The following is a 17,609-nucleotide window of genomic DNA, read 5'->3' on the forward strand; positions in this document are numbered from 1 at the left end:
TCAATGAGCTTTAAAGTCCCTTCCAAACCAGGCCATTCTGTGATTCTCTGATGAGTTTTAGCAGCAGAATTACTTTTGACCATTCCATTTGAATAGTTCAGTTTTCAAACCAGTCCTGAAGGCAATCCCACAGGACTGCTGGGATGGACAGCAGGCAGGCTCCTGCATGACACCAAAGAGAAGTATTTGAGGACAGCTGCTAGATTTTCCTGGAGAAATTTCAAATAAATACTTTGCTTGGAATCACTTATCTGTTCTCATCTCATTTGTATCTGATTAGGTTATACACTGCTCCTCAAATGCCTCTGCTTTCTATCAGCAGGAGTATGAACCATTTTCAAAGAGAGGAAGCATCCTCCCTAAAAAGCTTCCATGCATTTTCTGGTTAGAGGTAAAATCAGCAGCATTTCTGAGTAATAGCAGACAGTGCTCTTCCCACAACTGGAAAACATACTAAAAGAAGAAGCAAAGCCACACGACTGTCTAACCCTTGGAACTGTGTGGGCCAGATGTTGTTTGCTATATCGTAATTCCATACACAGAGACATCCATACGGGGTCCCCACTGTGGCATAACCAGGTGTGCATGACCACCTCACACCCTAACAGGATGAAAACCCAGCTGATCAGGTTAGAGACCCTACAAAAGGAATCACTTCCAGGAAAAAGAACCACCAAACCACTGCCAGGCTAACATGTCAGTGCAAAAAATTTAATAAGGGTTTGATTATTCAGATGGGGAACTCTTAAGCAGTTAAATGAGTACAAGGATCTGCATGAGTGGTAACACAATCAGAAAATAATGCTTATATGTGAAATATTTTAAAAAAATCACCAAGCAGCATGAGGTGAGGAACCATTCACCTTCCACTGTCATGCTACAGTTTATTCTCTCTTGGAAGCAATTACAGGACAAATGCCAAGCTACAGAAGGTATTTTTCCAGCAGCAGCATCTGGCTTCTTGGCAGACTCCTCAAGCAATTTTATTGGAAGCTTTAGAGATGCTGTTGGGTCAGTCCTGCTTATATTGCTTCAGAACTGACTGGCAGATTCCTCTTCCTAGATGTCATAATCCTTCTGATTTACCTTGAAGGAATTAGCACACTTTCATCCATTTCAAAAACAGTTGACCTGCAAGGCATTTCAGGGCTGCCTACAGAGACACAGTAAAAGTCACCGGTGTAAATCTGTGTGCCTCTGAACCAGCAGAATCGCAGCACCCAGTGCCTGATGTATCATCAAGGAAACAAGGAAGCCACGCAAACATTCTGTGTGTGTTACCAGTAAATCGAGTGCATTCTTTATGATTAAAGGAAAAAACCACAAGATGCATGAAAGATTAACTAGTTTAAAAAAAAAGAGGTAGGAATCTGCTCCTTCCAACTCCTCCATAAAGGGCAGGAGGGAAGACAGAGATGTCCTCTGCTCCCCCCATACCCATCCCTTCCCCCTCGCCAGCCCCAGCTAAGATCTGCATTATTCTGCAGCTGTGATCATGATTAATCCTCACCCAGAAGGATGAAAGACAGGATGCTGGTTCTGCCCGCCCTCTCTGCCTACCAACAAAATCAAGTCCACAACAGAAAGGCTTTCTGTCAGTTTGGGGCTGTCCTCTGGAATTCACACAGAGAAAGGGACAGAATGCTGTACAAAGTGAATTTATAGTCCATAACACAGGTGGGACCTTCCTACTTATAAAGACTTTTGTGCAATCATTTACATAAAATATACTATATTTAAAAAAAATGCAGATGTGCTCATTAATACCACTTGGTTTTTTTTAAGGGATTCCCAGATGTGCTTGGATGATTTTTTTTTTCTTTCAGAGAGGTTTCAAAAGCTCCCACAAAACCCTGTACCAGGTTATTCTCTAGCAAAAAGAGTCCTAATGCCCAAAGGTAAATACTAAAGCAGCAAGTAATGTACTCTATAATTTAATAAAGGACTACAGATCTCGGATTTTCAGTAACAGGAGTATTCATTGAGCAGCCTAAGAGCAGACTGACAGCAGTAAGGAAGATACACATATCCAGGTCAAACAAAAAGCCAAACAGAGCTCTGTCATCAGCCCAGTGCAAATAAATCCAACCAGACACAGACTTCAGACTTGGCTAATGTGAATTGACTAATAGAATTCCATTTTAGGCAGGGAAAAACATATTCTGATTGTGAGCCAGCACTGCTCACAAGTTCTAAGTGTAGGTATCACTAGGGCCAGGTGAACCATGAAGTGAACTAATCTGAATTTTATCCATATCAAAGATTTATCCTGTCCAGAAATTACCTTCCCAGATTTAAACCAAGTATTCACTCTCGTTACTGCCTACACCTTTTGGACATCCCTATTCATTAATTAAAATTTCTGCAGAATCACAGTACTCATTGACAAGGCAGCCTTTAAAATGCTGTGCTGTGGCACACACTGAAAAAATCAATTATTTAGGCTCCAGTACATGAACAGAAATTACTGGCACAGTAGAAACCAAGCCATATTTTAGGGGAGTTGTAGCACAGATTCCCTTGTTTACCAGCTGGTTCCTCTGAAGTGCTGAGCAGTCTCCATGAGCAGGTGAACATTTGGATACACAGTATAAACTGAATTCCAGTGATGCCCTAGATTTCACTGACTACACAAAAGAGATGAAAGCTGCACAGAGAGTCAAACAGAAGGTTTCCTGGATGCAGCAAAGATCTAAAATATTTTCATGAATTGCCTTTGATTCTACAGTCTCAACAAGGCCTGTAAACTGAGAGAGCGAACAGGAATAACCATCAAATGGGTGCACTTCAGTACAGCAAAGAAAATCAATTAAAACTAGAAGTAAAATGTTGTTCTCCCTTGTACACTGCTCTCCTGAAACACCTGGCACACTTAAAGCAATGTACATTACATTCAAGGCTAATATAGCCTGATGTGAATAAAGCCCTTGCTGTAATGAGAAACAGTTGTTTTGCCAGGCGAGTTTAAAGCCAAAAGGTGAAGAATTCCAAATCCATTAAAAGGAGAGGGAATTCAGGAGTGCAGAATTTAATTACTCCACTTGGAAGGTAGCCAGGACCATGGGTTAAGCACCCATGGCCTTGTGAAAGGGCCAGGGGAGCTCAAAGGAATTCCAGTGGTCAGGCCCCCAGCTCCTTTCTCCTTTGAGCAGGGCACCCTTGGCAGCCACTGCCCTGGAGCTGAGCCCCCGGGAAGAACCAGCTCCTGAATTCCAGCCTTTCCAGCAGCCCCTGCCTCCCAAAGCCCAGCATCAGGCAGGCCTGGCCTTGCCCAGCTTGTGAAAGCAGGCAGGCTCTGAGGACATGGTGGGGCTGCAGATGATGCCCAATTAAAGCCATTCAGATAAATACACATTCAGTGAAGTTATTGCCTATGCACCACTTGAACATTTTGGTTTGGGCTTTTTTTCAGATCAACAGACTAAATGGCAGGCAGTAAAAATATAAATTTTGGAAGAAGTGTGATGTTTGTGTTACCCACTCAAGTTAATGAATGAAAATAATGACAGAGTTACAAAATCAGGGATGATTAAGAACTTGAAGACCATCCGACCCATTCCTCTGCCAAGGAGGATTTGTTCTTAGCAGCACATTAATTCTGTTCTGCAGCAAACCTTCCCAAATCACAGGAGCAGCAAGAGTCCCATCAGAGGTGTTCACACTTTCAGGCTGATTCAGAGGAAGAAGTAAAACCTGGGAAGAGAAATCCCACCAACTCCCTATCATTATTCTGAGTGAACTGCTCAGAGATTATCTTGAGCAATTACTCTCATCCCTTACTGCACACACATTCCAAATACCTGTAATCCTCACTCTGTCAGTGCTAAAGCAATCCATCCCCTTCAGGTAAGATCTAATGGTAAAATCACATTCCACTGGGTTTATATCCCACACTATTACAGTCTCCATTATTAAATACTGCTTATTAGTTTGTACTTACAAAGTCAGGGAGGTGTGATTTTATTGCTTGCAAATCATCCTTACGTGAGTCTTACGCTGTACTTACACTTCACTCTGCTCTTCCAGATAAGCTTTTTGCTTTCTGCATATTTAAATAGTAACTCTAATTATCCCTACTTGATTGCCCTCCTCTTGCAAAGCCTTTCCACAGGATCATCTGCAATGAATTCTTCATCCTACTTAGATTTTAAGAAGCCTAAGATACATTATATTCTTTAATTTTAATAAGAGCATAGAGATGTTTCTTAAAAAAAAAGATGCATAATGGGTTTCTTTCTCAGATATATTTTTATCAAAACATAGGTAGAATGATTCATATTACACTGGGCATAGTAACATGACAAAACAGTGCCTAGCAATAAAGTCAATTAAAAATGAAATAACAAAAGCCAACCAACCAGCCAACAAGAGACTACTGACATGGCATCACACTGGCAAAGAAAAGTTCACTTAATTTTCTAAAATATTGCTTCTTTTGCAAACAGTGCTTAGAAGAATTTTCTAGATTTATTTCAAATCACGGTTGTGAAAACCCTTTATACTTGGAACTCACAGGTATACAGAAGCTACAGGCACCTACACAGGAGCTGAAATTAATGGTACTTAATCCCTTAGCTCAGGTAGTCCAACCAAGGAAATGCACGTTACAGTAGCCCAAAACATGTAAAAAAAATTTGAGTTAAACCTAATACTCTTGACAAGAAATTTATCAGTCTTTCTGACCATTTTAAAAGAGATTTGGTTACTGCTGATGTTTAATTATAGGGGTGCCTGGTAACCACAATGTGTTAAAGCTGTGTGATATTTCCCTTTATGAGTTCTGGGTTTAGCTCCTGGTAACTTTACCAGAGTGAAGTGCCAGGGCTGACTTCTTGCATGACACACACAGGAGCAATGGCACACAGAGTTCAACCTCCGAGACCTTGTCCTGCTGCCCCAAGGCATGAGATCATCCCTCCTCCTCCTCCTCCTCCTGCTCAGCAAGCAATGACCACAGACAGTGGCTGCCCTCAGCACACAGCCCCGACTTTGATCCTCCAGCAGGGACTGTCTGTACCTACAGGTGTCACGAGAAAAGAGAAGTTACTCTGCGACTGCACACACAACTTTTCATTCCACCTGGACAATGATAAATTCAGCCTCTCTACTGATGTGCTTGGCTCTGGAACAGTCATTTACTTCTCTTTTTTGTGTGTGTGTGAGTGTGAGTATTCCATGCAGGTAAAAGCAGCAGCATAGGTGTACAACAACCACACTGCAGCACCTTCCAGAATTCAGCTCCAAAGCTGCGTTCCTTCAGCACCTACTCCTGCAAAAGTGACATCAGCAACGTGGGATTTGGGTCTGGCAGCAGGGAATCCCTTTCGAACATGACTTGGGAAAAACAGGATAGGGAAGGAAAACAGGATGTTCAATTCTAGCTGTGGCTTTCAGGTCTCTGTGTCAAAGGGGTGCCAGAAAGTGCTTGGAAAGACAAAACACAGTCCTGAGCTGTGAATGCTCAGAGCATTCACTACTTCATTAAATGCTGCATTATTGAGCACTATTTTAGTAAATAAAACCAACCAACCACACAGAGAGTTCGTGGTGCATCTTTAAACCAAAGATTTCCTTTGGGAAATAATCCTAGTTCCTTGCAGACAGACATCCATAGAGGGTCCCCACTGTGATGTAACCAGGTGGGCATGACCACCTCACACCCTAACAGGATGAAAACCCAGCTGGTCAGGTTAGAGACTGCAAAAGGAAGCACTTCCAGAAAAAGGAACCACCAAACCACTGCCAGGCTAACATGTCAGGGAAGGGGAAAAAAAAAAGTGTTTGATTATTCAGATGGGGAACTCTTAAGCAGTTAAATGAGTACAAGGATCTGCATGAGTGGTAACACATCAGAAAATAATGGGAAATGTGACATTCAACAAGAAAAAAAGTCTTTCTCTCATTTCCTCTGGTCCTCCCCATGAATTACATCCCACTGGAGATGTGACACCAACTCTGGAACACAGCAAAGTACCAGGCTCAGCCCTGAGCCAGCTGATTGCAGGTGCAACACTGAGAAAAGCAGCATTCCCCATAAGGAGGCCCAGCTCAAGGTTCTGTGCTGTCCAAGATGATGACAGAGAGGTTGAAGATAAAGTTACACTGATAACTGATGTTGAACACCTCAAGGCAAATACTTCATATTGTAATAGCCTTTACAATATTGGGTTTTTTCACCAAACAGGCATTCTTATCAGGACTGAAGTCAGAAAGGACAATCAGGTTATCAGCAATCACAGGTGAGGAAGTTCAGCCTTCAGCAGCACACCAACCTTTCAGCACTCTCTTCAAGAAAATTCAGAATATTATTGGAAGAATAATTCTGCCTGAAGCTCAGTAAATAAGTCCCAGATTTTTTTATATGAAGTAATTTGATTCTATTTTTAGCCATTAAAGAACATTTGGATTAACAGATTGAAAAAAATTCATTCACAGCTTTAAATATACATATATATGACTGTTACAAACTCTCTCCCCTGCTGCCCATAAAACTAACAAAATCAAGGCAGAAATTACATTTACATAGTCCTGAAAATATTTTAAAATCATCATTAACATGTGTGTGATTTCATATTATTTTACATATGGGCCCAAAGTTGGATCCTGAATGCCATTTCTATAGAAATTGAGTGCCAAATATTACCAAGTTGCAATTTTACTCTCTATGTAAAAATACCTTGGCAGCATTCAGGCAAAATAAATTTAAAATTAAACTTCAAGCCTTTGCACGCCACCATAATATTTCAGGCAACAATTTCAAGAAAGGGAAAGCAGAAAACAGACTGTGCATATACTATAGTTCAAAATAGATTTCTCATGTCAAATGGCACAGTTTTTCCTTTATTTCCATTAAAGAGTTATTTCAAATCTTCTGCTGAATACATTTACATGCCTAATGAAACCTCCTCAGTGATTTTTCTTGAATTACTCTATATGCTTTAACACTGCATACACTAATAGTGTACACATACATACAAATGCACACATAAATGCATGCACTCAAGCACACAATATTCATGCAAAAAGAATTAATGGAATTTTTTGACTGGATGCTACCCCCTGTAAATATGTTAAATGTGAACAGTGCTCATGGCTGGGTTCATTAACTAAAAATGCTGCTGTTGTCTGCACAATTCATGTTGCTCATGTGAGAAGGGATGGCATGTAAAATGCTAATTTACAGACTCAGTTCTTTTCAATTTACCATCAGGGCTCTCTCTCCATGAGGAAAATCAGGGGTCACTCACTACAATTCTCAGGGAATAACTTGGGCTAAGACCTCACTCAGCACCTGGAGATAAAACTCTGCAGGGAGTCTTCTCCAAGAAAAAGTGGAGAGAAAAGAAAAAAAGCAATGCTCTGAATGAGCTCCAAACACATTTCCTGACATGTTCTCATGGAAAAACAATATCCAAGAAGCCACAGTCCACTGACTGGCAAACATCCCATCTTCCAAGGGAAGAGTCATTATATTTCAGATTAGCAGCTGATGTAGATAACTGTTCTCACACCTTCAGCTGTTCATCACCTATTTCTCCTCCAGTCTTTTTCCTAAACTCCCTGTTCCTTGAGCGCCTGCAGCCAGCTCACATCCCATCTGAAAGTTACTCTGAACACACTGAACCAGGCACAGTATGACACTTCATCCATTAAGTTTGGACCTGTGTCCCCATTATAGGTCGATGCAGCATTTGATGAACAGATACAATTAAGAGATGACCTTCAAAACCCCATTATTTCCCCAACCCAGAACAGCAGCAGTGCCACCATTCCCTGAAACATTCCAAGATTTCACTCCACCACAGCTCTACCAGCTGCCTCTTCTACAAATCCTTTGACACCCAGTGACTTCAGAGACCACAAATGCTAACTTGCTGCTTAACAATAAACAAATACTTCAATAATTGATATATTTACAGTTCCTGAGCAGCTTCATCGGTGGTTTTGTCTCCCCTGCCTGGCTGCACCTCTGTGCTGTATTTAACTTTCCACAGGGTCTCACCACCTCCCTGCCCCTTGGTGTACAAACTATTTTGGTTTCAAAGACCTCTTCTCTACAGGGCAAGTTTTCAGCAGGACTTCAACGCCTTTAAATTCTTTCCTGTAACCTCTGTGTTAGTTTATCAGAGCAGTCATTAAGGCTGAGCACTTTGAGGCTGATGGGTTTATCTAGGCTAGCCCAACTCCAGCTAATTGCATTCAATTTGACATTCTCCAAGCACTGACAGTCCTCATTCAAGCCGAGTGTGAAAGTTTTTAAATTAGCTTTCACAGTTTGATTCACAGACAGCAAATGCAAAATGGCACAGGATTAATTTTTTTTTCCTCCAACAACACAGTGTAACAAAATAGCCCAAAGGCTATTTTACTTCATTTGCTTTAACTATTCGGGAAGATTCACAGCACAATGTTCCAACAGAGACAAAAGCTCCAGAGGACTTTCAAAGCTCAGTATTGCCCCCATTAATTAAAGTACAATACGTTTGTACAGCCTTTCCACTTTGTCACTGGATGTTAAAATGAAGTCTAGGCCATTTCAGACAAGCCACAGCCATTACTGCTTAAAACATGAACATACCAAGACATTCTTTTCAATTTTATTACAGATCACATTTTTAATACCTAATAAAGTATGGCACTGGACTTAAAATGGGCTATAGGGAAACCCATATTTTCGTGGGGAAGTAAAATCCTGACTTCCTGTGAAATCTGACAATGTGCATTTGATCAGTCTGCTTTCATTTGCTAGACACACATTAAAAGAAAACCAGAATACTGAATTACCTACTGCAAAAGTGATTTGGTCACTCCCTCCAGAGCAGGATGGAAATTCAGCTTTCTTGGCACTCTTTATTATTGGGTGTGTTTGAGCAGCTCCATCAACAAACTGAAAGATTCATTATAGGCAAACCAACATAAAATACTCTAGACTCACTATTTAGGAGAAAAATGTTTCTCCAGTCTCAGAGGAAAACTAAAATCTCCACTAACAGTTTAGTTTATCTCACCAAAGTACCTGTCACAATATTTTACATAAGGTCCAAAACTCTTAAACAATCCTTAATTCAAATTAGTTCTAATACTCTAAAACAAATAATTCCAATAGAATCCAATAGTACCAACTGAAACTCACATTACAGATGGGGAAGTATCTTGAGGTATGAAAATTATTTATTAGTGAATTTAAGAGCAAACATTTGCATGCACAGATAGATTCCAGCTTCATCCTCCACATTCCAGGTATTTACAGCCAAGGACACATAGGTCACATCTGACAAACTGTAAAGTCAAAGGCCCATCTGTAAATGCCAAAATGTTAGTCACTGTGGTGGATGGAATTTAGGTACCTCTTGCCAGGATTCAGAGTAGTAATCTCAAATATCAACCCAGTTTGATGAGTATTTGCTATTAAGAAGTTACTTACTTGCATTATAGTGATTGTATATATAGTAAATATATACAATATATTTATGGTATTTATGATGAATATAATATAGTAAATATTCTAGTTCTTATTTCCTTCTTAGTAAATAAAAAGCCTTTTTTTCATAAGCAAAGAACGTGAGTAAATGTAAAACTATTACAAAACAACCCACTCTGTCTGTTTAATTTACACCCAGACCTAGGAAACAGGAATTCTGCTGTGTGATTAGAACTAAGTCAGAGCCCAAACCAGGCAGGAGCAGGCTGTGAAAAGTGAGCCCTGACAGTGCAGGACAGGCTTGGACAGTGGCCTTGGAAGCAGAGCTGTCACAGCTGGCACACGAGCACCACTCCTGCCTGCCTGGATTAAAGCGCATTTGGGTACAGCTACAAAGGCCAGAAATGCAGCTCTCCATGGTAATAGAGAGCAATGTGGATATGCCTTTATAGTCATTTCATGAAATCTTTTCTGATGTAATGAAATGAAAAATGAAATTCACTGAATTAAACAGATGAGAAAATCGAAGTTAACACAGACAAAATACAGAACTGAAAAATATAATATTTAAAAAATAAAACTACTTTTCTCCTGCCTTTAGACCATTAGATCTTGTGTGTAACTACAGACAATATAAATCCTTACACAATAATGAAGCTTTACACCCTTTAAAATAAAACACAGCCTGTCATAAATGGAACTTCTTCAATGGTAACTCAAATGCTCCCTGAATTAACCTCCAAAACTAAGAAGCTTCATCAACTCAGAGGGCACATAACCACGGGTTATTGGAGAGCTAAACTTGTCAGAAAATGCACAAAAAGAGACAATTCAATTGTCACTGGAAGCAACTAATACATTCCTCAGGTCACTTCATGCCAGGTGCTAACAGACCTCAGAACACACTGACATGACACTCCGATGTTTGCCAATATTTGTGCTTAGGAAACTTTGAATTCTACCCAGCTGTAAAAATGCCACAGCACAACTGATCAGTGCTGACCATGGATGTCTCACAGAGTATTCTCATTTCAAAAACAAAGTAAGATTGGGAAAAATTCTGGTTTTGGTAGATTTCAATGGATTACTGGCAATTCCAGAGCAGGGACAGAGCATTCACAAGCATTTGCTAAATAAAGTTTTTCCCTCCAGCACAGACACTAGCCTTAGTAGGAGGCAAAGACATTAAATTTCAGCATGATCTTGGCTATTCTTTGAAGATTTCAGTGGATAAAAACAATTCCTGATAATAAAGACAGGACCAAAGCAACTTGTAGGAAAGCCATTACAAAGTGCACTAAAGGCAGCAAACACGATATACTGTACATTTCCTGATACATCTCATCTGTTTTGACAGTTTTATACTTATTATACTAATTTTATATTTGGATCCTTAAGCTCTTCAGACATTTTGGTTTTTCTTTCCTCTGGGCACAGTAAGACAGGGACCTGATAGGGACCAGCAGAGACCTTGTTCTGACAAGTATTTCTGCAGGAAAAAAATGGAGACGTGCATTCAGATCTATCTTCAGACAGCCAAAATGGCTTCTAGAATTTTTACTTTATATTAAGTGAAATTAAATTGCAATCCACAGATAAAATACTGCCTTGAGATCCACAACTACTCTCCCAAATAATTATAATAATTATAATTTCCCTCAAATAATAAGGGAAAAATCTAGAACCATCAAGTGTGTTTAACAGAGAAGAGGAAACACTGTTGAAGATGAGGAAGATCAGATATGAGGAGATGCTATAGACCAGCTGTTCTCAGAGTGCCTGAAATTAACAGCTGGCAGACAATTGCTGGGGTTTCCCACGCAACATGTCAACCTAAAACATTCCCATATAAAAGCTTATAGTGCCAATGACAAACAAAACATCTCCATTTAAAGGCATTTTGTTTGTTTCAAAATAACATGACACTGACACAGGATTTTTTCCCCCCTGCTGAACTCCTGTTCTGAAAAAAGTACAACCCACATCCCTTCTGAGGCTGTTTTTCTCCATTTCCAAGTGGAAGGCTCAGTTTTGGCCTCACTGGGACACAGTTCCTTGAAATAATGGAGTTTGCTGCGAGGGATGGGCAGTCATTTATCTTCTTGCATTTGGCAGGAGTAGATTTCACTAAAGGCTATCAGGGGCTGTTTTTAGCCTGAAATTACCTAAAAATGTTTAACTAAATCAGTTTATTACCAAACAATATGCTTTACATTTAACTGTCCTACTGCAAAATAAAGTCATTGCTCAAGTGGCAAATCCTCAAAATGAACGAACATGCTGAGTTTCAGAAACGTGGTTTTCTTTCAAGGTAGTATCAAGCTACTTCTGTTTTCTCAAGAAGTTCAGTGCCTTTTTATTTTGATGGCTCTGAAAGAATCACCAGGTGGAAACCCTTCAGCTTTGAATTACTGAAACCCTGCTTTGAGTTACTCCTACTTCCAAGACAACCAGCACGAAACACTAGCACAAATCCAAGAAGTGCAATTTCCATAGGATGTCACACTTGCCTGAGTAGCTGTTAATGCCAGCTGCAGCAGCCAGAATATGAATTTTCCCACTGCTAAAATTTCAGAAAGCAAAGCATAGAAGTGAGGGCAGCTTTATCATTACCTGCCTGTTCTCATTTCAGAAAGCTGGTTCCCCTTACCTTCTTTAAGTATCTACTAACAATTTTTTTCATTGCAGTTCATCTTGAAAATTAATCATCATAAATTTAAAACCTTTTTCTTGCACATCTGTCAGGTTGGTAGTGCTATTTCGTTTATTACAAGACCACATGACGCATCAGAGCTCAGGATTTGAACATGACATATTTTCACTTTGTTGTGATACCACATTCGAAAATTGTTCCTATCAATCTTTCACTGGAGCCAAAACTTAACTGTCTTGTTCACTGAAACATTAAATGCCAAGTCACACAGATGAATAAAAGCATTTGCAAGATGCAAACATTTGCAAAAGTTTCCTGTTGAAGAGGTCTGTAGAAGAGAATCCACCAAAGTGAATCGAACCCCGTCAGTATCAAAATAATGATCATTTGTAATCATCTTGGCCATCAGATCTCACTGAAACTTAGATGATTTCATTAACAGGCTGAAGTAGCATTTTGAAGTGTTTACAGCCCTGATTTCCAAACAGTTGTGCACTTGCCAGACTCAGCTCATGCACTGCTCCACACCTGTGATTTTCTGCATCGTTCCCAGTGAGGAGCCAACCCCCAAACAAACAGGCCAGGTACTTACAGTCCCCATAATGCATCATTTTCCCTCTAAACAGTGGCAGCAAACAGGCTCCTCCAACACTGTATTACTTTCTTCTCTCATTCATGACGATGTCACACCCAGGTTCTTTGATTCTGAAAGAGAAGCATTTCCCAGGTTCTGAGGACAGAGGTACCCTGGCCAATCCATCATGCTTTGTGTGCTAATGATAGACTCATGCAGACGAGGCACCAGGAGCAGTCAGAGGCAGCAGGCATGAAAAGGAGTGAATCAACTGTCAGGGGTTGTGATCTGAAGGACTGCAAGGCTGTGATTAGAATTTTCAATCAGGACTTCCACAATCCATCACGCTACAAGGGAAAGGGAGGGGGACACACATATTTCTTCATCAGCCCTTCCTGCTATGGGCAAAGCGAGTTCTGAGGCATTAAAAAAAGGGAATCTGAAAGTCTTATGCTCATAAGCAGGTGCTCTTCAGGGAGTGGAGTGTAAAGGATTTTCTGCAACTGCACAGCTACTATTTTTTGTCTGCACACTCAAGATTATGTGCAGCACAGCCTTTGAGATTATGAGAATAAAACACAGCTCTTCCTCTCTCTCCTCTTACAGGTGCACTCACAGCTACCTGAGCAAAAAGTAACCCTGGAAACCTTTGTGTGTTGTCTTTAGGGATGTGAAAAGGAATAAAAACCTCCAGGAATCCTTCATCAGAATTTGCTAACACGCTCAGTGAAACTTTAGAAAACAACAAGGCAGAGCTCTTCCTCTTTGCAAGGAAAGGATTCTGTAATAACCTGTACAAAATCACCTGCAGCACTTGCCAGGAGGCATTCAGTCACATCCTCCAAATGTAAAAGGGACCAGCAAGTTTACTGAGTGCACAAGATCACAGTCACCAACCACATGGGCTGACGTTGTATTCCTTGTGGTATTTGTTTGCCTTGGTACTGCTGCTCTGACTCAGTGAAAAATTCAATTCCACAACTCAACAGCACTTGGAGCTGGGCTAGTCCTGCAGCCTCCCTCCTGAAACCATGGGAAAGTCACAAAAGCTCTGCAAGTATCTTGCTGCTTCTTTCCTCTCCTTCCTCACCCATGAAATGCAGCCATTCACTCTTTCTCCAGACAAGAATTTTGCAAGAACTCATTCCCAAACGGCATTTGCTGCCTCAGAGAGCCTGTCCCTAAAAAAATGCCAGCCCATCAATCAGGAACTGGGTGTTGGAGGCTCAAAGGAAATGTCCCAAGGTCTGTATTGATGTCACTACAGTTTTTGACCCAAAATCTAGATCCAAGTGACAAGCTAGGCAGACTAGACATTTATTGAAATATATGAATGAAGCATTATTTTAAAAGGCAATTTTCATGTTAAACAATGAATAATGAGCAGTAAAGGCAGATCTTATTTACATAATTAATGTTTCAGTTATTGATATTCCTTCAGAGGGTCACTAGACATTTTTCTCCAAGTTAATTAATTAATAAAGCAACTCCTTTTATGTAGGTAATTGCAATCACTTCAATACTCAAAGGCATGTAAAATATCTGGCTTTTTTTCTTTAATGTTGCAACCTGAGTGACACAACGATCATTTGCATAAATATAAACACTGAATGGGTCCATTTAACTCCTGACTAGAAATAAAACCTTTGAAACTAACAGGAAAGAAACACATTAATTAGGCACAAACATGGCAATCTGTGCAAACTACCTTTTGTCCAAAGCATCACATTGTATTTTCCCTAACACAAATCTCAGCTTCAAGACAGCTGCACTGCTCATGGTGCAAACCTGTCCTCACTTTTAGCTGAAGATTGCTCTGAGGAGACAGAATAATTTGGGAAAGAACAGACTTTATGGAGAAGCAAAGAGAAACTAGAAAGCTGTTAGAGAGCAGAAAGCTTTAAATGTTCAACATTTCACAGGCAACACAAATTAAGAAATGCATTATCAAATCCTGCAAACAGAAGCCTGATGCTGCAAAAAATCTGTTACAGAAAGTCTAAGTGCCCATGTAAGTCCCACTCAATTCAGGTGAGAGGGTTACTTTGCTCAGTGACAAAAGTTTATTTGCTCTTGCATCAGATCAGGCCTCAGGAAAAACAGCCTGGAAAGGATCACTGGGTGCACTGCTTGAGGAAGGTGGGACAGCTGAGAGGTTGTAATTTTATCACATATAATATTCTTAAATCACTAATAACTTGTACTCATTCCATTTCTATCTGTATCACCACACACTGCTGCCAAAAAAGAGGCAGGTCCAAGTGTCCTCCCAAACCTGGGCCTCAGAGACTCCTCCAAAGCCAATTATTTGTTGTTAAAATTTCATTTTGAATATGTCATTTGTTGCGTGATTTAATGAATGAGAGAGAAAGGGGTAAAAGATGTTGATATTTCACCAGTGACACCACTGACTAGCTCATAAGCAGAGTCACATCATTCTGCTATTTCCTAATCAGAAAACTGCAAGTGTCTCCACTATCAAGCATTCTGAAGCATAATTTGGGATTTTTTTCCTGTTTGATACAGTGCCTAACACGATGGGGAAAAATGAAGGCAAGGAGGGCTCCAATCCACCTCCACAGTTCTGGGGAACAGGATAGCAATAGAGATAATAAATGTTATTATTTGTATTATCCACTCATCTACACCGTATCAGCTGCTAAAACCTTGCAAATATTCCTGACACCATCAAGAACCATTTCAACCTGTTTTCAGACTGTAAACCTCGTATCTGATCTCCATCCAAGAGATTATAACAAAATGTGAAATAACCTAAATATTGAAAGCCATTTCACAGAAAGTGGAAATGGATACTGTGGGGAAAAACACATTCCAGGCTTGCAAATTCCCTCTTTCATGTAATCCTTCTCAATCTCTTTCCAGGGGACTATCTGATATCTCTCTCTCTCAGTGTTTTCAACCACTGCAGATCTTTTCAGAGCCAGTGGCTGGTTGTGCTTTCAACTGGTGGTTCCCGTTCCAACCGTGCAGGAGTCACGAATGCAGCACTTGAGCAGGTTATGAATAAACCACTCAGGTTTTCTTTTCTGTGTTTCTCAGTAATTACTCACAGCCACGGAGCACAACAGAGTTCTGCTCCTTCAGGGCTCCACTTCCAAGGGATCGATGTGCTGCAAACAGAGGCACTACAGCCCTTAATAGCAAGTTTTAAGTGCTCCTCACAAGGCAAGAATCTCCTGGACAGCCTTCTTGCAGGTATCCAGGAGCTAAAGAGCTGCTTTTAGTGTAAATTTGTGCCTTTTGGCCAAAACCACTGTCCTAAACACAAAGAAGCGACAACAGACACATCCCAGACAAGATATAAATGAAATTCCAGATTAACAAAGCCCTATTAAATCAACTTAGCAATTCCATCTCCACGGATAACAATTTGGCTTGCAGTGGTGGGCTAAATAATGCAGTTGAACACATTAAGAATAGATCTGTATTCAGGCTGAATGGACTGTTAGCTCAGGACTAAAAGACAGGAGGGAAAAGAAATGCTGAAGTAGCTATATTCTGCCCACAGCACATTTTCTCTTCTCCTTCATCTTCCAAAACTATCATGATCATACATCTATCAACATATCATACACTTTCCCTGTGAAAGAGACAAAATAGGCCTCCAAATCTGTGTCTTAATGGGCACCATCAAAAGAAATATCAATTCATCTGGACGCATAAACCATCCAGAAATCAGTGTAATCAAAAAGTGGGGCTTCTTCTTTGCCATCCAGCCTCTGCAATAGCAAGGGCTGCTTTTATATTTGATTATTTTATACTGCAGATACCTTCACTTCCCCTGAGTGCATTTAGCAGCAAACCCAGAGATTCCTCCTCTGACCAAGAGGCAAGTCCCCCTCTCTCTCCCTGCAGTCAAGAGTTTCAGTTTTTCATGAGATAGTAAAAAGTTTCTCTATTGTCAGCACTAAAAGCTTCTCCTAAAGTAGTTCTTTCTCTAAGTAGCCACATTTTTTCATCAAATTTTAGTGCATGCATTTTATGAAAGTGTCTGACAACCTCAGGATTTAGGTTAGAAAAAGAAGATGAAATGTAGGCTAGGCTACAGGGGGCTTTCTAGGGAATACCCCACTAAAGCAGCCTCCTGAGAGCTAAGGTATCTTCCTTGCTACAAAAGCAGTAATTGTTGAGAACAGATTTTCAGTGGGCTCTAGAGGTTTAAAATCTTAGAAAGACCTAATTTCTTTCAAAACTGTCTGCTGGTTTCCTCTGGATTTTATATCTGTATGGGTTCAGATGGAGTACAGAAGGAATTGTACACCATTAGCAAAAAACTTAAGTTGAATTTTCTATCTCCTGTAAACATCATCTAATGCTGTCAGGTTTGCTATAGAATATTTATTGCTTTGACTATGTAAAAAGAATTATTTTTTCCAGATTAAAACCAGCACTTCAAGAAGGACATAAAATTACATTATTTCTATTGCCTCAAAGTAGGCAATGAAAACTTTAATGTATCTGTTCCTATCTCAGGCATACCTATGAATATTTTTAAAGCACAGATAAAATATTCCACCAATGTTTTTACTCCTATTTTTGCTAAAGGTAAATTATATTTTTATCTCCAAAAGTGATCCATTTGCACAGATTTTTACATCACCTGCCCTATTCCAATTCTCTGGGTCCACCTTAAGCATTCTGCAATGCCAGAATCCTGAATACAGTTACTTCACAAATATGTACAGCCTGAAAAAAAAAAGAACTCCTAACACCCTGCCTTTTAATGCTTCATATCCCTTCTTTTGAGAGGAAAACCCTGTAAGTGAAAGGATTCCAGACTCATCCTTTGTGCTGCCTTTTCAGGACATGCTGAGCATCACACACTTCCCAAAGCCTGTATGCAGTGAGAGGGTGACAAGACACACTCCAGTTGTTTGGTTTTTTTTCCTTTCTCAAGATTTCAGTGTTTATGTGTGACCTCCAGTGTTTAACTGATGACT

At 40.1% G+C, this 17,609-nt stretch overlaps 1 protein-coding gene across 12 annotated transcripts in view; it reads right to left on the minus strand.

The window, feature by feature from the left end:
• The window catches only part of DAB1 (DAB adaptor protein 1), a 414,897-nt gene that overhangs the window by 111,762 nt on the left and 285,526 nt on the right, over nt 1-17,609 (minus strand). For 8 of the 12 annotated variants that reach the window (XR_004980631.2, XM_036387798.2, XM_036387804.2 and 5 more), the window contains one exon: nt 12,667-12,779. The exons of the other annotated variants lie outside the window; for them this stretch is intronic. The gene's annotated coding sequence lies outside the window, so the exon portion shown is untranslated. The remainder of the gene's footprint in view (nt 1-12,666; nt 12,780-17,609) is intronic. 12 annotated transcript variants of the gene reach the window in all.

The sequence above is a fragment of the Molothrus ater genome, chromosome 9 (assembly GCF_012460135.2).
Source record: "Molothrus ater isolate BHLD 08-10-18 breed brown headed cowbird chromosome 9, BPBGC_Mater_1.1, whole genome shotgun sequence".
In the NCBI taxonomy this organism is placed as follows: Eukaryota; Metazoa; Chordata; class Aves; order Passeriformes; family Icteridae; genus Molothrus; species Molothrus ater.